The 22,180-nt window shown below is 38.9% G+C and overlaps 1 protein-coding gene across 2 annotated transcripts in view; it reads right to left on the bottom strand.

The window, feature by feature from the left end:
• Nucleotides 1–21,863, bottom strand: part of LOC117816554 (FERM and PDZ domain-containing protein 1) — a 52,556-nt gene extending 30,693 nt beyond the window's left edge. Inside the window, exons 1-4 of one of the 2 annotated variants that reach the window (XM_034688878.1) lie at nt 21,571–21,863; nt 13,475–13,708; nt 13,032–13,197; nt 10,168–10,281 (exon numbers count right to left, since the gene is read on the bottom strand). The gene's annotated coding sequence lies outside the window, so the exon portion shown is untranslated. The remainder of the gene's footprint in view (nt 1–10,167; nt 10,282–13,031; nt 13,198–13,474; nt 13,709–21,570) is intronic. The other variant, XM_034688880.1, reaches the window with a different exon arrangement.
• Nucleotides 21,864–22,180: the final 317 nt, after the last annotated feature.

The following is a 22,180-nucleotide window of genomic DNA, read 5'->3' as shown; positions in this document are numbered from 1 at the left end:
TAAGGCTGGGCGCTAACAGGGAGCATTTTCAAATTAAAAATCTTACAAAAACACTGATATTATTAAATAAAAAGTATTATTGTCATCAAATATTGTTGCTATATGTCTCAACCTTTCTGTCTTCTCACTTGCATATCACAGATCATATTTAAAGGGACACCTTTTGTAAAATGAAACTTGTTGAACCTGAAGAGTTAAAAATTGAAAAGAATGAGAGGAAGGTTTGTGCCAAAACATCTTACAGTTTTGGTCTAGATGGAGGTAACAACACTATTTCTAACTGTCTCAGTAAGTTTGACACACAGCTTATACTATAACTCTCAGTGATATCTTATTCAAATATCATGTTTACTTTGTCCTGTGTCAGCAATAGATATTGTCCTTTGATGAAGAAAAAGGGAGCTACACTGCCTTCAAGGGGAGCACATCACGATCCCTCCTCTGTGAATGTTAGACTGTTCATTTAATTTATATAGTTTTTATTTCTTATGGATATATTTATCCTGTTGTGTTTTTTTTTGTCTTCTCCCCCTTTCAGTTGCCACAGGATCAGCACACCTGTGTGCTCTGTCCTGCTGGGTTCACAGCTAAGGCAGATCAGCAATCAGAGGGGGATATTGGCTGGGTGCTAGCAGCAGGCTGCTGCCAGAATATCAGCTATTTTGTTGAGTAGTAGTAGTGAGCTGTTATCTACAGTCTTTGCCTGCATTATTGTAGTTCAGGTTTAGCCTCTCAGTTTTAGTAATCTGTTAGAGTGATTTTGTTTTGTACAGTTTTTTCTTTTTTGTGAGTAAACTATTTTCAAAACTCACCTGCTCTTGTGTGCGAGTCTCCTTCTGGGCCCTCAATCCTACCTTTGTGTTAGCAAAAACTGTCAGCTATATGCCAATCAGTTGTAGGGCTACTTACAATACCTGGAAAGCCACTGTTTCCAAGGGTGTTTGTTTTATTGTCAAGACATTTAACTTAATCTCCAGAAGAATCATGCCAAAGAACCTTTTTTGTCCACTTAGGGAGGCGTTCAGTCTACCCCTAACAATGACACACGTAAGGTACTCAGTATCAGCCAAACCCAAATCCCAGCCATTATACATCCCTCATGGCAGCCGCAGCATACAATCAACAGAGAATCAGATTTTAGGAGTTATCTGCTCCCTTGATATGATCTAATTTAAAAGCAGGAGTCAAAACAACATGCTCAGATTCATGGGCAGAGCAGATACACACACACACACACACACACACACACACACACACACACACACACACACACACACACACACACACACACACACACACACACACACACACACACACACACACACACACACACACACACAATGTGGGTTATAGCCAACAATGATGTCACTTGTCTGCATGTCTGCTAAGAGGGAAAAAAAAGTCCCACTGATTTTCGCCACTGCATTAGCTTCCTGTCTGTTTTGGGATTGATTTAAGATTTTATAGATTGTTTTTAAGGCTTTAAACTGATTGTTACTTTCTTATCTTGCTGATCTCCTTCACTAGGACACTCCAGTTAGACGACCGAGGTTAACTCACCACTGTTATTCAAAATCCTAAGATCCAGACTTAAAAACAGAGGGATGGAGCCTCTGCTGTGGCTGCTACTAAGCTATGGAACAGTCTACTTATCCATATAAGACACATTTAAGTGTCTTGCAGTTTTTTTTTTACTTTTTCTGTTTTTATCCTAACTCTTAATTGTTTTGTTCCTATATTTCATCCAGTATTGTATTCATTATATGTAGATAATTGTGTATGTGGGTGCTCTGTTGGTATTTTTATTTCATTCTGTTGTCTCCATGGTTGTAGTGCACTTTAGTCACTGTGAGTAGTTTTGCAATGTGCTTTATGATTAAATTTGACTTGACTTGACTTGTGGACTCGCGGCCTAATCGGCTCTTAGCCCAAGTTATGAGCCAATTGCATGGTGGGTTCAAGCCTCCATAAACATCACCATCATTAGTGCTAAATTATCAGTAAAAATGGTCCCTCCTCTAAATGGGTCCCTGATGTGTTTGCTGGGAGGCAGGTGGTTGTTCTAAATGTTTATCGACTGGCTGTTGTGGGTTGGGGAGCAGCATGTAATGGACATGGGTAACCTCTGGTGTCTGTGGGGTTTAGTGGGGCTGTTATATGGGCATGTAACATGAGTTAATGGGCCTTTGTGAAGCCTATGTAAGATCAGGTTAAACCCAAAAAGGGTCTAAAGGCATCAATGCACTTGTCTGGCTTATACAAAGGAGGCTATTGAATTCAGTGCTGTGACAAACAACTGTTTACCTCATAGATCAGCGTGATATAATTTCAGTAAGGTGATTAATGAATAAATTGCTTACACTTTTTAAAATATTGAACAAATATCATAAGCAGACGTCAGAGCTTTAAGTGACCGATTCAGATCACTTGCTTTGTGTAAACAACAGTGACAAACCTAAAGTTATATACTGGACAGTTATTTATTTCCAAAGAAATATAATTCATATCTGACACATTCAACAGATGTTTGGTCTTTTGGCCTTAGTTAAAAATAAAGCTTGTTCTAAAGGAAGAATTCATTTTCAGAATAGTTTGCAGAGATATGGCTAGTTGACAAAAAAGATTTAACATTGCTGCCTTGATTAATTTGCACCAGATTTACTGGTTGGATTAACAAGTTATTGGTGTTTGTATTGTAATAGGCCCACACTGCTGTCCTATGTTGTGTCTAAGCTGTATCTAGCCACCCTCCACTAACCCTAACCCTGCCATAATGCTATAATGCTCTACTACCAAGCGTAACCAAGCGCAGATGACAGACAGCACCCTGTAGTGCAGTATGGTTTTCTATTGGTTTGTAAATAAAGTTGTGTGTAGGCTATCTGGTTAAATCAATTAATCAATCTGTATTTAGCAGCACCAAACCACAACAAATGTTATCTCAAGACGTTTTACAAGCAAGTCTAGACTGTAGTCTCTGTTATATTAATCACAAAGACCCAATATCAAGTCAGGATAAGATCTAGTCACATCTTAAAGGCAGGACTGTCTTATCTCATCTTAATCCACCATGAGCATTGCACTTTGAAGCATTAAGCAAGTTACAGTGGCAAGGACAACTTCCTTTAAACAGGCAGAAACCTCAGGCAGAGCCAGTATCATGGTAGACAGCCATCTGCCTCGACCGTATGAGGTTGGAAAGAGGGGAAGAGGGAAATACAGAAAGACAGCAAACTGGCATTTAAACACTCAACCAGAGCAATGTGTGATAAGTGCAGAAATGTAGGTTTCAACCTGCAAAGAGAACCAAAGGCAGGTGGTGCTAGCTCTGCTAACTCTAGCCACAGTCCGCAAACTAATTTTTGCTTTGTTTACCCACAGACTTTGTGATCCTGTAAATTGTGCTCAGACTCATCGGTCAGTCGGAATTAAAAATAATGTTAAAACAAGGAAACAAGTCGCTTTGGGGCATCCATAGTTATAGCAGACTCATTTAGTCAACCACTGCTTGTGGTCTTTCAGCTCTAGTAGTATGTTTTACAGATGACACTCTGGGAGCCTACACTCCATCTTTACTGATAGTGAAAGTTATTATTTAAGCTTAATTGGATATGTAATAAATGCAAATTATTCAAACAAATTTAGTCTGTAAATCTTCAAATATGGTTGTTAAATTGATTCAGTGTTAAAAAAAACAAAACAATGGTCCATGCTTTGTTGTGAGGGAGTGGTTAACTGTTACGGTTTAAGTCGTGCTTCTTTACTAAACTAGCAAAGGCTTGTCAAAGGGCCCAAACATTACTGGGGAATACAAGCATTTGCTTTTAATGTCTTCCTCTGACTCACTGGAGACACCCACATCCACACACACACACAAAAAACACGCGCACAAAAACCCATCCTTGCTGTCTGATGACTGAAGCGGTCAGACAAAGATTTGATCATTAGCTGTTACCGAATACCCCTTTACATTGTTAAAGGTTAAATCCACGAGACTGTGACGGGGTAAAAGATACTCATTCACTTGTAAGGTTTCATATAGTTAGTCTGGATAACAGACAGAAAGGCATTTTAAGAGTGAAGGAATAAATGAACTACTGATTGAATGAATCATTTACAGAAATAAATTGATCAGGTGCAAATCCAAAAGAGTGAACAGATGGATATAATTGATTGAATTCATACACGAGTGAGTGAATGAGTGAATGATCTCAGCTGGCCTGTTATTTCCCTTAGTGAGTAGATGCAGGAAGGAATCACCCCCAGATGGACGCTGATGATGATGATGGCATTAGTACCATCCATTAGTGAAAACAAGAGGCTGGAGAGAGAGGAAGTAAGGAGAGTGAGGAGAGGGGGAGTTTGGTATCTGAAAAAAAAATATGATACTCAGTAATATCCTGTTAGTTTTTAGTTACAGTGTGGGACAGATAGTGAATGAGAAGCTGACAGGAAACAGAGAAGTGTGAAAAAGTGAGAGGGAAGGAGGTCTCAGTGATGACTGTGGCGAGTGACACAGACACAGCAATGTCTCCAGGGGGATTTTGACTCATGAGCACATTATCCATCCATCTATCAGCAAAAACCCCTCTCCTTCTTCTCTCTGTGGCTTTTCATCCCGTCTGCCCCTCCTCACTTGAATCTCTTGCATGGCTCACTCTTCCTGTTTGCCTCGCTTTCAGTATCTCCCTTCTCCGGTTACAGAGACAAAAGGGGGGGTGTACCCAGGTTTGTCGGGTCAGAATAGTCAAGCTAGCTCACCAGCATGCTCATCTCATGACATTTACTGCACACAAAAGCTCTATCCTGGATTTCCACAGGTGTTAATCCACTCTGAAACTAGATGGAATGGGATGGATCACAGCCAAATGTTTTTGCATCTTAATGTTTGACACCTAATCTCATCTTATCCTAAAAACATGCAGCTTTGATTAACTTTACTGATGAGGTACAAGCACTGAGGTCCAATCATTCAGTCTCCTTGGGTAAAATAGTGTTGAGGTTGCATAGCTATTCCAGTTTTGCAGTCACAGCATTTCAAGATAAGAGATGAAGGCAAGAAATGTCGGCAGTTTTTTTTTAAAAGGTGTAACATTAGAGGCTGCTGAATATCATACTGTGCTCTGCTCTCACAATAACACACAGAAGACGCATCATATTTCTCATCCTGAAGCTTTTCATGAAAAGTCTAGAGTCTGCATCATTGGCAGCATCAAGCTAATGTACATGTATTACTATGGTTATCAGTTTAACAGTTTGCATTCCTATGGTTTGCTTTGAAAATATTTTTCAAGACAGATCTTTTGATCAGTTGGAAACCAAATATTTAGTACGTCATACAGAACAGACTCTCCTTGTCAAGCTGTCACTGTCATTTTTGTTGCACGAGAACAAGTACCAACCTGAGACCACCAAAAGAAAACAGAAGAACAAACAAGAATTCAAGAGTGGACAGTTCAGATGTGAAAGCTCTTAGCTTCATATCTACCCTGTGCAACATAATTATTTTTGAATTAACAAAAATGTAGGAATTACCCAAGTCAGGCGGTTCAGGGAATACAAGTGTATGTTGTTCCAGTATGAATTTCATTTCAGTGTGTACAGCACACACTTCATAACCATTAGTTGGCATTAGTGTCTACTAACAGTATATACTACATGTCAGCTGGTTCTTTCAGTCTTATCCATGCTTAATTTAATACGTTTTTCAAAAAGCTAGAAACATTCTGAAAGACACTGAATTATTCAGTACTTTACTAAAAATAAGTTAAAAAGACTGCATAAAACTGACATCATATCATGTATCATTTGGTACAACCCCAATTCCAAAAGTTTGAACTCTGTGTAAAATGTTACTATGATCTTAATTTGATTTGTTGCAAATCATTTCAACTCTTTATTTGATTGAAAGTCTTGCAAAGACAACAAATCACTTATATGACTTTTAATATGATGCCAGCAACAGGTTTCAAAGAAGTTGGGAAAGGGGCATATTTACCATTGTGTTGCATCACCTCTTGTTTAAATATTTGGGAACTGAGGAGACCAGTTTCTGAAAGTGAAATGTTTTCCCATTCTTGCCTGATATAGGATTTAAATTGCTTAACAATTCAGGATCTCCTTTGTTATAATTTTTGATTCATTCAAAAGTTTTCAGTTGGTGACAAGTCAGGACTACAGGCAGGCCAGTATAGGAACCCCAGGCTCTTCTACTACTGAGCCATAGTGTTGTAAAACCACAGGATGGTTTTCTTCTTCCTCTCAGTCCATGGATTGGCTCATCACTGGTGTTTCTCGATTTCCCTCTGGATGGTACATTTTAAACCTGCATTTTGGATTGCCTTTTAATACTCAGTCACGTCCCCAACCTGTTCCAAATATAACCTTATTAGTTGGCGGATATTCCTATTTTAGTTTTTTTTTTTACATTGTACAAACGTATCCTGCTGTCTCTGTTCCAATTTCTTTTAAGTGTGTTGCTGGCATCAAATAGGCATATATTTTTCATAAAACTATAACAGGGTATTTAAAATACAGGGTTAAAAATGTCAAACCAATTCTATTTCTATAAACACTTGCAGCATCCAATTTTAGTGGAAATGGGGTTGCAGAATTTTTTCTGATTTCTATTCTTGTTGCTCATGATGCAAAGGGTAAAAGATCTGTGAAGGTTAAAGCACTCAAAATAGAAGCTAAAGTTAGATTACTTTTTTGTAGATATAGATTTTAAAACATGTCTTTAAACCTTCTACAGCTAAAGTATGTGCTGTCAGGTACTTGTGCTACCTAGTGACCTGGATGTTGATGCTGGCACAGTTACAACTCAGGGGCCAATCTGGCATCCCTGCTGTGGGGAGGAGTGTAAAGCTCTCTCTGGGATTATTCATGTAACTGGGTGATAAGTTCACATGAGTACATCTGTAACTTTAGCATTACGTCAGAGTTGTTTCACGATAGAGATAAAACAAACCAAATGTTTCTGTCACACTGCTCTAGTATACTATTATTAACGGACTCTTTCTTCACTCTTGATTTTTTTGCAGCCGCATTTTTTGCCACAGAATCCCATGTGTTTCCCCCTTCCTCTCTTTCTATTAGATTATTGTTAAACTGGAGGAGGAATCAGATTTCTGACATGTATCATTGGTGTCTCTACTCAAACACAACTGCAGAAAAATAGCTGAAAGAGAAACTCTGGCCTCAGAGGATTACACGCCATATTTCATATAATTTCTGTTTCTTTTACATCTATGATTCATAATACAGGGAAAGGCTGAAATCTGCACAGATTCTAATTAATGTCATTCTAATTTAGATTTAAATGCCCTAAACAACCTCTCTAGAAAGACACTTTCATCTCTCAAGTTCACAAGTGTGTCATTCAGACAACTGCATTGAACAGGTCACCTTGTAAAGTCACTTTTTGTTTTTACAGCTAAGCTTGAACTCTAGTTAGAATTGCAATTGTCATTTTATTAGTTGGGGTCACACAATGTTCAAATAGAGATAATTTGTCATTATCATTTTTTTTTATTCTCACTATAACCATATTGTCAGAAAAGCAAAAGTAATAGTCATTTTCATCATCCAAGTTTAATAAAACCTAGCCATGCTGAAATTAAATGTGTCAATAATGTCGACCCCTTACCATGAATGTTTTCATAATTGTGGTGTGCTACTGGAAGCAGCAGTACAACTGATGTTACACCTAGGTTAATGACTTATTGTGTTGCCAAAATATCAAACACATTAAGAATAAACCATATAGAGAGAACACAACCTGACATACTCTGTAGACCCCCCCTTTCATATTCCTCTGTCCACACTGAATTTATCTAAATTGTAATTCATAGAGTTTACTCTTTTCAGTGATGACCCACTACAATGTTTCAGTGATGACCCAAACAGCTACAAAACTCTAAAATTGTCAAAAAGGAAATAATTCTATGTAGAGTATTTTGAAGGTTTTAGTGTGTGTTTTGCACTACAGAGGTGTTGAAAAATAAATATGACCCCCATTGAAAAGACCTTAAACGTATATTAAAGTTTATATTTAGACCAGCCTTCATCGGGAAGTCTGCTTCTATCACAAGATGCATCAATAATTCACAGGCGTCAACAGTGAATTTGAAGTCATACCTCATTCATAAATATAGAGCAGCTAAAATAATTTTACAAATGTGCAGTACTTCACAGTCCCCATGAAAAACGCTAGATACACAGGCCCCATTGAAACACCTGATCACTATCAGTCGATGAGATGTCTGAAACACAGCCCTGTTGAAGCATCCAGGGGTTTCTGGCCTTTATTCTCAAAGCTGCACAGTCAGACTATTGTGCATGCAGTTTTTTTATAGTGCTCCTTTAAATGCGCTGTCGTCAAGTTATTGCATGGCAAAATGAATGCATTGAAATTACATATTTGCCAACAACAATTCACTAAAATTATCCCAAAAAAAGAATATATTTGCTGACATAGTGATTTCTTAACTCCGTTTGAGTTGGTTGAAATAGTTATAAAGCTTTTAATTTCACCCTGTACACAAATAGTAGTCCAAAAGTTTGGTTAATTTATAGTTTTTACTTTGCAGTTTCATTTTAACTTTATTGAGTTTGCATTCCTCTGAGACAGATGTTTTGGGAAACTAATGTAAATCTTGCAGCAATGAGGTGTTTTGGGGATAGATTTTTCCTCTGATGCTAAGGCCGGGAATGGGCAGGGTAACAAGTGCTGCAGAGAAATACACAAACACTCACAAATTGACTGATGGGGCTGCAGCACCACTTATAGATTATCCCCTGCAGCCCCCACTTGAGCTCTGGCTTGTAAATTCATTCCTTCTCTTTGACACCTTTTCTCACTCTATCCATATCCTCTCTATGTGTGTCTGAATCCCACACTTACTGAACATGTACCATTGATTTCAAATGAATTATTTCCGGTGAAAAAGTAGTCAGCTACACACTAAACATCCAAAGTTTCAGAAAGACATGACATTTAGTTCACATATTTCATATTATGTGCTGTTGACAATGTTCTTTGAATGATAAAGCAAGTTATAATCACACTAGGTGCTGGCATCAGCAGTGAGTAAAAGTGGAAATAGTCAAATAATAATAGGCAGTGTCATCCATGTCAAACCCATTGCACAGGAACTGATATTCTGAATCTTATCATTTACAGAACTTCATATGAGATCTGCAAACCATCAAGATTTGTTTGTTCATGTGGGCAGAAACAACAACAACAATAACAATAACAATAATAATAATAATAATAATAATAATAATAATAATAATAATAATAATAATAATAATAATAATAATAATAATAATAATAATAATGACCAGTACTATGGGTTAGGGTTAGGCACTAAACCTGACTGGTTAGGATTAGGGCAAAGGTCTGGGAGAGGGGATATATTGCATTATGACCCAAAGGTTAGGGTTAGGAATGTCCACTGTCTGTTAGGTTAAGGCATTGAGTTCAGTGACCAATCATTATTTATATTAATATTGTTATTGTTGTTGTTGTTATAATAATAATAATAATAACAATAATAATAATAATAATAATAATAATAATAATAATAATAATAATAATAATAATAATAATAATAATAATAATAATAATAACACTTCTAAGTAATATTAACACTTTAAATAGGTCACATTGTAATACTCACAGTAATTATGTTTCCTTTAAATTGCACTTCTCACGGTTTTCAGAGGTTATGATTCGTATAAGTATGTGTACAGCATATGCTACAAAATGGACCCATTTAATGAGAACTTTTTCATAATGCCCGGAATGCACACACACACATATATGTGTGTGTTCAACCTCACACTCAGAGCAGGCAAATGGGATTACGGAGAGTGTCTGTGGGCTGTGACAGGGACTTTGTGCGTCACTCCTGCTGAGCCAGATTATACTGAGCTTCACTGAAACCTGACAGGTTTGTGTAGGGTAACAGACTTACTTAAAACTACAGCACACACACTATCTATATCTGTTTCACAACTCACTTCTTCCCCCTGTCTGTCTGTCTCGTTCACTCCTTAATCCTCTAATCTTGTCATCTTTCTATTTGTGTACACATACAAACAAACCCTGCTTCACATTTGTGTTTACTGACTTAGAAACAGTGACATACATACACACACCTGCTCTCTGCCCTGCGTATCAGGGCTCCATGAAGGCGCCAGTTACAGCCCCGCTCTGCTTTTTCTCCGTCCATGGCTCTGCTGAAGAGGAGCAGCGTGACGTGCCTTCATCTCCTGGAGGGAAACACAACGTCAGAATAAAGACTCGTAGGCTGAATCATAGAGTCAGAATAGTCTGGCAGTTCCAGAAAAAAGCTGGTCAGGTTGATGGATGGACAAGTTTACAGACAGGCAAAATAAATGAAGCGTTAGATAGCACTGACAATGACCGTTTTATGAAGCATGCAATTTTCATTTGAAAGGAACAGACAGCTATGAGGAGGGGACTGAACAATACAGGGGAGCGTTCCTTTTCATCCACACGTGCTAATCAGACATCTCGGCAATCATCAAACAGACTGAGAGAACATAAAGAGAGCAGAGACAGAGAGGAGCAGGGATGAGAGGAGCCAGCACAGAGGAGGAAGAGGGGGATAGGAGGAGAAGAGAGACATTGTGTAAAGGGAAAAGAAAAGCGCTGGCAGACCAAGTGATAATAAAAGATGCACTTCATCATCAGAGTTTACACAGATAGACAATGGCAGAGAGAGAGGGGCGGAAAAAATAAAATAAATGAGGAGGAAAAAATGTGGGACAGCAAAGTAAGTTGAGAAGATGAGAAGAGGATGACGAAGGGACAGAAAAGGCAAAAAAGACAGTAGGGCTTCATCGCAGCAGGATGGGCCTGCCCAGGCTGCTTGAGCTGTTTGTGGAGTCCCACTTGCCCCCGCCCTGCTCCAAACACCATCCATATTTAATGAGACCCTTACAAAGCCCTGCGAAAAGAGATGCTGGGAACTCTTCAGTCCCTCCCCTTCTACCTCTTCTTTCCCCTCCCCTTAAATCGCCACCTCTCTCTACCTTTCATCATTTTTTTCCTCCTCACAATCCTCTGTGTCACATTATCCTGCTGCTCTAAATATCTCTTTTTGGATAACTCAGTTTTTTAAAGATTGATGTTCCTGCAGCTTCTTCTCAGTGTGTTCAAACTCCTCCTAAAGTACCTCTGGGTGTTAAGCAAGCACACACTAAAATATTTGCTCAGCATGTGATTGCCCATGGAGGCTCTGCCTAATTTTAGTCATGTGCGTTTCAAACAGAACGACTGCTTTATCTTCCCTTAGAAAAAACGTTGTCGGGGAGAATCAGCTGGGTTCTCCGTCATAAAGACAGCATGCACGTGTGCAGCCGTTCTCTCTTACCCTATTGCACCCACTCACATTCAAAAACAAATTGAGGCACATGCTCTTTGTGATTGTGCATGTGTGCGTCTTTGTGCAACACTGTGTTTGGTTTTATGAGCGTATGTAGGCCTATGTTTTTATTATGTGAGTGAGCAGTTGAAGTTTGTGTGAATGTGTGCATGTGTTTGTGCGCGTTAGTGAGAGTGCTGCGTGCATCAATAATGTATTTAGATAATGCAGCTGCTTCACTCTACCAGGAACAACTAACAGGAGTCCTGAAGCCCAGAGAAAGACAGAGAATCAGGGGAAGAGAGAGACATTTAGGCAAAGAGAGAGAGGGAGGGAGGGAGGGAGAGAGAGAGGAAACCCAAGGAAAAGGGGAGGAAAGATGAGAAAGGGAAACTTGAACATGCAAAAACTTAGTAGGAAGATAAAGGACAGGTGACACACCAGAATGTCAATTATTATTTGATTCCTGGCTTTCTTACTAATCACTGGGGTGTGTTAAATACTTGATTTTGATTGGTCAAATCCCATTGACAACGGTAATCAATTCTGAATAGCAAAGGTGAGGATAGGGACAGCCTGATCATACACGACACATATAAAATCAATCCTCAGAAAGGGGTTAAACCACATCTAGTGTACTGTTCATGATTTCACAAAAACACTATTTTCTGACAGCATCAGTAGACACTATGGAGGAACTTTTAATATTGATCTTAATTGACTTGGAAAGCACCACAAGGAGAGATAAAAGGAAATAAACACGAAACAACCACAAATCCACACAGTATGGGTCTGGCAGTGTTACAGGACTATATGAGTGAGAAGACGATGCCCACTGATTCTTGTTTCCTTTTTAGTTTATTAGTTTATTTTACAGGCACCATGCACAACACAACTGCTGAGCCAGAGCTAGCTCAAAATACTAATTTGCATATGTGGTCCCTGGCCAGTAAGATCTTAAAATCACAGCAGATGCTGCTGTTATTTTCTGCATCTGTTAAAAATGCTAATGTTTATACTTGACCATGAATGCAAATTTAATTTTAATGTTGATTTGATCTGCAATGTAGCTCAGAAAAATTCCATTCTCTATGGAAGCGCTACCTGCCATAGGAACTAGGACTACTTTTGTGAGCTGTATAAATCGTTTTAAATAATTAAAATTACCTGAAGATCCATACTTAGTGGAATCTTGTTCGTGTATTTAGTTGTTAGCAAGGTAAAAAGCATTAGGTTCTTGTCACACTCTGCCCTTGATCTATTTGGCATAACTACCGGCTAACTATACATTATCCCTTACTCAATATGGCAATATAGTTTAACTTAATAAAAAAAAAGGAAAAATAATTCAAAGGTGGCTCTGATTTACATATAATCAAGTCCACACAGTATGCGATTACACCACTTACCGCTATTACATACAGAAAAGAAGAGCAAACCGACAAGAGAGTAATTATTGCATGCAGTTTCTTGGTTAGCTTGCTAGCTAGTAGAAGAATGCAATTTACAAGATTGTTTCATTAATTCTCTGGTGACAAACAGCAAAATTTGAATCCTTGAATGCAATCAACAGGTCACTCAATGCAATCAATAGGTCACTCAGAAAGGGGCAACATTACTAAGAATTATGACCTTCTTGATTCACTTCTGAAGAACACTGTAGTCCTCTGTGTGTCCGATGAATCTGTGTGTTGCTCTCATACAGCAGGACTCTCCGTGAAGGTTAGTCTGGTGTTAAAGTTTGTCATGACTGAGGGTGCGGCTGAAAAATCTATCTTCTCATATGCCACATACATTGCTGTCAAAAGAGAAGTTACATTGAAAATAAGAGGTAAATAAAGAAAGTTGATAACTTCAGAGCATAAATTGCATTCACAGGTGCAGATGTTTTGGGGACACTCCACATATAATTGAATGTACAGGAGTGCTTCAGTTCACAGTAATAAAAAAGACAACTGGGGAGTCAGAACTGTTTTATGTGTTTTGTTTGTTAACAAAAGAGAGTTTGGTCCTTATTGTTAAGTATAGTTTGTTAACAGAAAACATTAATGTCGCTTAATTTGAGTCGTTCTTACCCTGAGGTGTGCAAAAACTACATTCTCCCCATGCAAGTGCAGATTCTCTCTGGGTACTCCGACTTCCTCCCACAGTCCAAAAACATGCTTACCAGGTTCATTGACCACTCTAAAAAAAATTGCCCATAGGTGTCTGTGTTGTCTGTTTCTCCATGTTTGCCCTGGAATAGATTGGCGACCTGTCCAGAGTGTATCAGCCCAATGTCATCTGGGCTGACCCAGGCCCCCGTGACCCTGAATGGGATAAGCAGTTCAGATAATGAATAGATGAATGGATATATTGAAAATCTTATTGATATTGAACATATGGAGCTGGTTTTAGTGGTTATCTGTGTCAGTTTAAAAAAATCCCTCTTAATATCAAATCCATGATACCCAAATTAAAATCACGTTAAAAGAATAGTGTTTGGGAGAATCACCATAAATGTTACATTATATCACTTTACACTATTTTACTTTGTGTTTATTTACCCGCCTATGTAATATTCTCATTCTAACAACTCAAAAGTTTTTCTAATTGGATGCTGTCAGTCGTTACAACCAAGCTAGCAAAAATTGTAAAACTTCTCAAAATACCTTTTAACAGATTGTTTTTATGGTACAAAAATATTTCAGACAAGGAACTGTAGAAACATTAAGTTTAATGAGTGATTCTGTGATCTGAAATTGTCTAATATAAAATATTAGTAAAACAAAATTGAAGAACATCACATTCCCTGTCAGCTAGTAAGCAAATTTGATGGCTTTAACTTTTCTGAGTGAGAATAACCTCTGACGGCATGAAGAGAACTGGCCAATAACCAGCTTGCAAACAGATGGGGAAAGTATCCCAGCAAACCTTACAAATCGAGGCAATTAAACATGCAACGTTTGTTACAAGTAAGTAGATTGTAAAGATGGTAAAAAGACTCACCAGGTCAATGTTAACCTCGTTTAGATCTATCCAGCAGCGATTACCTGGTAGCTTAATCGAGAGGCAGATATTTCTTCCTGCAAATGTTTGTATCTTAAATGAAGATTGGTAACAGTTTCATACAGGCCCCCTCCTTATTGATTTGTTCTTCATCTTTATTTGCGGCACAAACAGTAGCCAGCCGCCAATAGCTAAACAAAGAAGGAGCTCAGATTTAATCTAAAAAGTTGTTACTCAGAGCAGTGCATAGCCCAGCCCTTGTTCTTTTTTTCACTTTTATCCACTTTTCTATTACAGAGACATTTCTTTTAAGTGTAGCCTTCTGGATGCATAAAGATATAATAACTGTTTGAGGATCAAAAACTCCAATGACTATGAAAAACTATGCACGATCTGGAGAAGCCTTTTACTTGCAGTTCAAGGCATTGTAACTTTGTCCTGTGGCTAAATTGGATGTACAGTTGGTGTGAAGGACCTGTGAGGCTGTATTAGGAAACTGCAGATTAAAACAAGAGGTCTATCCAAATGGCTTATCCTGATGAGAGTCAGGGAACACCCTGAGCAGGTCACCAGTCCATGACAGGGCCAAGATTTATCAATAGACAACGACTCACACTCACATTCACACTTGCACTCACACTCACCAACAACTGACATGTTAGCTCCTCACAGAAAGGCCCCTATTGGGAAGGGGGGTTAGGAACCAAGTGGCAACCTCAAGTGTTGACAAATGAAGCCACTGTGGAAGTGCAAAAAAAACTGCAGTTTTGCAACTGTTCTCTTGACTCAGCCCAGAGAGCTCCATTAACACCCATGTTATAAAAGTAATTCTTTCAGCAAAATTAAACATGATGGCAGGCTGATTTAAAAAACGATTTTGATATGAAAAGCTAAGTTGTTTATTTGCACACACTGCACATGTATAATGACGTAGCTGTTTACCTGGAGTCAAACAGCTCGCCCTAAGCTCCGCAGTATTACCTACTGCTAGCTTAACCAACAGTTACGTTGAGTCAGCATTTCCTCTGTGGCAACTATCATTGTTTGGCTTCAAACCCCCCTTCAGAAACCAATGGGTGACATCACTGAGACTACGGCCATGTTTCGTACCATCTATAGTTTCAACCTTCTTGTTGTACCACTCATGTTTAGAGTTTTATGTTTGAGTCCACTGCACTTATTATTTTCCTAGTAGCATGCCCTATTAAATGGCTAACCCTAAACCCCACTCCAGTCTATGTCCTCTTATTCCCCCCTGTTGTGACTGGCTGCAGTGTAGGCCATTATAAAAGAAAGGACTTTAATCATATTATAAATAAAACACGTCAAATTATTATTATTTTTTCAATGAAACACGCTTTCTGTTATCACATTTGGTTCTTGTGATGCTGTGATAAAGAAAGGTGATGTAAATACAATTTTCCAAGGGACAGAATGAGTGTTTAGATCCTGAATAAAGTAGATCTTTTCCCCCTAAATTATCTTTTATGAGCCAGAGGTAGTGTGTGATGAGTATGCAGTCTCTGCATTTTCAAACTTTCTCATTTTGAACATTTTATAGCATCAATCATTGTGCAGTGGTGTGAAGCTCCCTGTCAACAGTCAGCTGGTCAGAATTACAGGAAAATGTAGGGGGACCAGCTGGCATCACTGTTCCTCTCCCTTGGTCTCTGTCGGCACTAGACATGAACGTGACGTATGCATTGTTGTGAGACGCCAAAGCGACTTAATGAGACGTCTGTATTTCTCGACCTGTGTATGACAACACATATGTTGTGTCTAGGCATTCAGTTGTGATGGAGAGCAGAGCAGAGACAAAGTGCGATGCAAATCAAATGCTGCAAGCAAACAAAAACAGACACCTTGGCATGTTTGCACAGAGTTGTAGATATTAGTTCATGAGAGCGTAATCGTTGTGACAAAATGTGAAAATGTCTCTTCACATCCTAGTTAATTTGATTAACAACTGCTTCTCTCTCTTTTGCTTGTGTCAGCTTTCGGTCAAAAATGTTGACCTGTTCTAAATAAGCTTTGGTACTCTTCATATTATCAAACCTAAAAAAGTACACTGTATCAAGTTAAAGCATGTCCTATAGAAAATTATTAAAGTATCCAACAATGTGACAACTTTAATATACAAGGGCTCTTTTTCAGTTCAGTTATGATAAGTTATTTAGTGCTAATAAGAGAGAAGGTAACAACATGACTGATATGCATACCCCTGCATCGTTGCTTTACCACATCAGCAGAGTACATTAGGAAGAATAAGAGAAGACAAACACCAATTGAAGGCTAATTGAACTTTCCATGAGTGTGTGCAGGATCTTTGATGGGTTTTTTTGGCAAGTTAAATGTGTTCTTTCTTTAGTGGAAGGGGCATGATGTCAATCCCATTACCAGCCAGATCGCTTTTGCACATGCATTTGCACCAAAATATGTCACATTATGTCAGCACCCATGTCGGCCGTATTTTGGCTTCATTTTTTGAACAATGGGAGGAAATGGGGGCACGTCTTTCATTTTTCTACGCAGTAAATTATTTTAACTAACTGGCTGCCTAGTGTGGTGTTTGAATGACCTTATTATGCCCTCGCAGAGTCCCTCCAAGTGCTACAGTTCTCCCCTAAGGTATGCTTTAAGGTTGAAAATGCAAACAAAGCCTGGCATTGTCAAACTGTATGCCTAATACAGCCTAAACACACATTCCAGTGCTCGGCTTTCTGTCACGCCTGGTAAGTATAAGTAACTTTGGGGCTTTCTTAATAGTATACTCATCTAAAAATAAAAAGCTCAAGTAAAGCAGAGGTATATTGTTGTATTTATTTTGTGAGTTCTTTCCCCCTCTCAAAGCTATCTTTTTTTAAATAGTACAAATTTTGACCTGACTTATTTTAAATTTCTTAACACATACAGGCTAATACAAAATTTGTGTTTGTATTTGACGGCATGTTGTAGTGAGTCTGTGTTAAAGTATACAATAACACAAATTCACACTACATACATTTGTGAAAGGATGAAACCATCCATCCATCCATCCATCCATCCATCCATCCATCCATCCATCCATCCATCCATCCATCCATCCATCCATTATCTTGACCGATTATCCCGTTCGGGGTCACGGGGGGCTGGAGCCAACCCCAGCCGGCTTCAGGCAGAAGGATGAAACCATATCATCCTATTTTTCACTTCTTCTGTCTGTCAATAATTGTAATTTATTTTTTGTATTTGAGTAGGAATCTATCATTAATATTGTTCATCATATTTTTCTCCTGTCTGTTCTTCCCTTGACTGAAACATAATCATATACAGTATGTTCACACCTTGTAGGCAGCGGAGAGGGGACCAAATCCAATTAGAAGCTCACATCCCAGCCAGACACAGACATACACGCACCTGCACACACTGTCCTTGTAACCTATAGACCTTTTCAGGTAAATGCTTGTGATTTAATTAACACAGACAGCGAAAAGGCTGGCTGTGTAAGTATACAGGTGTGTCTGTGTGTCACGAACATGAACTTGCATGTTAAAAGGATAAATCCTGCATGGAATTAACTTAAAGTTATTACTTAGTTTATTTGAGGACAATGTTTACAGAGATTCTGCAGAGATGGTTTAGTATTCATTGCCAGAAGCAACAAAATAACTATTATATGTTGCCTTTACTCGTTATTTGACTCACATTTCATTGCAATTTCTAATGAGTGTTCAGAGCTCAGAGCTGAGTTTTGGCTTTGATTCAGAGAGCACATTTATCTTCGATCTCCACTTCATCAGCATGAGTGTTTACAGCAAACATCAACTACACAATTGAACATTGTCACCTTTGCTGGTCAGCACCAGAATTACATGTTATATGAATTATTTATATTTATATTTTTTACAACCACAGGCCTGATATGCCAGTCATATGTCAGCCAGGGCTATAGCTTGGTTAATGGCTACTGTCATGATGCTATAATACTAAACTATATGGATGTAATAGTGCAAATAGTATTTTGATCTAAAAATGGAGATAAAGTTGTAAGCTGTGTCTAGTTAAACTGTTATATAACCGCCCGGAGCAATGTGTAACCAGCACAGACATGTGGACAGGAGAGCCGAAGGCTGGTGGTGCTAGCACTGCTATCACTTGGCAAACCAAACAAACACTCTTTACCTGCAGACTCTGTGATCCTGTGTTAAGCAGTATAAAATGAATTGTACTCAGTTCTGACTCCTTCTGACCTTTAGACTGGTCAATTAGCTGGAATTTAATTTCCATTTAAACTGCTAGGAAATTAATCACTTCAGAACATATGCACTAACATTTCATCCTGTTTCCAGCCTATTATGTTGGGGAAATTGGAGCATTCCTTCTCCCTTTCCACATAATTAGATAGAAATGCAACCTAAAAGAACAATAATTTTACAGAGACTATTACTCACATCATAATCAAATCAGGTTCAATTTGTATTAGTCACAAAGAGCAATCCAAGGGCACGAGCATGGTCTGTCAGTAAAATAACACACACACACACCAAAAGTATCAAAATGACACTTTCTTAGCCTCACCTTCATATAAGACATTCCTGTATGTTAATTTAGAACAACAATGTAATGGAAAAATAGGTAAAACAAACAATGAGTTGAATTTGAATTCAAACCAAATCCTACACAACTGACTAAAATTTGAGTCAGGCCCCAGATGATTAACTATATTTAATACTATTAGATGGATATTTCCTTTTTTTGTTTGTTTTGAATGGGGTTGCTTGAAGTACTTGTCAGAAGTAAGTGAAGTACCCACAGGGCATCTAGGTCAGCTCAACCCCTCTGTTGAGAAACCAGGCAGAGAACCAGAACAGATGCTGGGCTATCATCTGATGCAGACAGGGTCACTGTTGGAGAGCCTGTTTTGGACACGACGCATTCATTTTCTCCTGCCTTCAGTGCATTTGGCAATTTTGACACTTTTGCGACTCAGTTTTACCAAAGTTGAAGTAACAAATACTGAATATTATCAGGCTGACACTGTAATGGCTGTGGAGTGTAATATTTCAGCAAAGTCTTCCCTTAAATGGCTACACAGTGTATTTTGATAAGGTCAACATGTTGTGGACACCATGGGTTTTTGACATGCGTTAAAAAACAGTGAGAGATGAATACTTACATCCTTTGATCTAAGGAGCTTGAAACAAAAATGACTGCATCTAAGTTATGTGTGTACAGCTGCCCCCTCCTGAGTGTTCCCAACGTCATGTAAGAAAGTAATTGTTTAGATGTTTCTTTTAGTTTCCACACATACGGTATCAGAATTTCTTAAAGAATTAAAAAAAAGTTTGGTCTATCAGCATGCAGGCATCAAAGTATTGTCTGCCTCTTTTCAATAAATTGTGATGGATAGCCTCTGATGGGCCTTCTGCCCTAAAAGCGCTTATGGAACTATTTCTGCTGTTGGCGGAAACTCTTTAATCAGGAGGTACAGATTGGAGCCAAACAGCCTGAAAGTGCCGTTGTTATAGCAGGGAGATTAGGTTTGAACTAAAACCTTCCAGACTTTATCAGAGCTGTCCTTCCAAACCTTTTAAGTTTTTGATTTACAGTTAAGCTGTATGTATCAAGGTGAGAGAAGCTACTTTTGTTTTTGGAGCTGTAATAGTTACGCTGCAAGGGGATGCTTTTTTGTCTCTAACTTTCTGATGCATTAAAAACTGAAATGTGAGAAGCTTTTTTAAGGAGGTTCACTTCGAACAATATTCTTTTTTTTTAAGTATAGCAAAGTTTGAAGCATGATGTTGCTTAAAGGGGTGAAAAGATGAATTTGACCATGTGTCTTATGTTATCAGTTGATGTGGAGCCCTAACAGTGAAGATAAAGCTGAGGGAGATGCAATCACATCAGGGACTAAGGCTAAACAAGCAACATTAACATTGGCTTTAAAATGTGCATTGAACCTTATTGTAATCATAAATAATGCTGTGCTCACATGAATCTGTATGTGTGCAGAGCTATGTGTGTGCCTTGTGTTTGTGTGCACAGTGTCCTACTAAGAGGATGACAGACACACCCCAAGTTTTCGCTCAGTATTAAACTTGACAAATACGAAGCATCAAAAATGTAGCTGAGCCTAAAAATAACATCATAAATTAGTAAAGCCTGGGAAGGCCTTCAGAACGCAGCCGGCCTCATATTCTTCTTCTGTTTCAATTTTGCACTGAGTGTCATGCAGCCTGTCTTTGTATTCATGCCTTTTCAGAACACAAAGATACATGTGTGCACTGTACACAACCACTGATGTGGAATCCCAACATGCAGATGGAGTTAAGCCACATGCACAGCAAAAGAATGAGCCACTTATTTACATGTTACAATGGAATAATTAGAGTATAATGTGTTTCAGAAGGATGATGCATGATGCAGCAGAATATCTGGAGCATCATCTAAGCATGTAGTGTGTGTGTGTATCTTAGTGTGTCTGTGAGCACATACTAACTGGTGTGTGTATGTGCATGTTTCTGGCAGTGGTTATGCATTTGTAAAACATATTTTGGTTTCAAACAGAACGCACCGTTAGTCTGTTCATCAATTCTTAAGCAGTGGTTGAATATAGAAAATGACTGAGTCATTTACTTTAAAAGGGGGGCAGGGAATGCCTTAGTCTGTTTGTAACTTAACTGACTAAAGTGAAACATTTAGAGCATGAAGACCACACTCCTGATACCGCCCAGTCCTGCCTACAACCCCCCCCCCCCCCCCCCCTCTTCTCTCTTCTGTAAGCTTAAAAGCCTTTTTCATCAATCTGCCTTCTTTCCTTCATGTGCACCCTTCTTTATCAGATGACTTAGGTGGATTTAAAGAGGTTAAGTCTTGAAAGAGGACTAACTTTCACATTTGCTTCCTCTCCTGGATGAAGCACTTTTTGGGAGAGAAAGAGAGTGAGCTTTTTGTTATATTTCAAAAGACTTATGAGAAATGTTAAGGGGTCTTTAACTTGTAGTTTTGAGCGTAAAATTACACCAATGAGGTTATGCGTTTTTCAGCCAAAGCATCATCCCTTGAAACGTTCGCTCGCAGCGAGGAGACAGAATGGAAACACACACTGTTTCTATTGACATAAATCTATTTCTGGCACGTTATGCGTCCTTCAAACAGAGTCTACTCGGCTGAATAGTAGGCTAATAACGTTTAAAGACCTTACCGAGTAGCAGGTATCTCCTCTCTAATCCTCTCCTCAGCGCAGGGCAAGAAGTCCCGACCGTCCTGGATATAGAACAACTTCGAAAAGCGCCGCAAAAAGCCGCACCTTCCACAGACAGAGAGGAATCAGTTAATCCATATCACTCGGAGTATAGGCAGCGCGAAGAGAACAGCTCGAGATTTACAAAAAAAGCTGCGTTTGATAGAGTCCCATAGCAGGTGAGCGCGCAAGATGTAGGGAGACGGGTGAGGCGCACGCGGCTTAAGCGACAGTAATCTTCTCTCGCTCAACACTCTCTCGCTCTCTCTCTTCCTCCCTCTCTATCTCTCTGTGTACCACACATACACACACACGCGCGCGCGCACACACACACACACACACACACACACACACACACACACACACACATCGCACGCGCACACACGCGCGTAAAGTTGTAATACTGATGACGGCCCCTCACTTCCAGAAGAGAAAACAAACAGTGAATAGAGAGTGATACACTGCAGGCACACTCCTGTTTACACACCTGCATCTCTCTCATTGATTTTGTCTATGCGTGCGATTTGTATGTGCGCGTACTCGTGTGCGCTCACGTGAATAGCCCGGAAGA

This window comes from Notolabrus celidotus, chromosome 7 (genome assembly GCF_009762535.1).
Source record: "Notolabrus celidotus isolate fNotCel1 chromosome 7, fNotCel1.pri, whole genome shotgun sequence".
In the NCBI taxonomy this organism is placed as follows: domain Eukaryota; kingdom Metazoa; phylum Chordata; class Actinopteri; order Labriformes; family Labridae; genus Notolabrus; species Notolabrus celidotus.
This window is presented reverse-complemented; position numbering and strand designations above follow the sequence as displayed.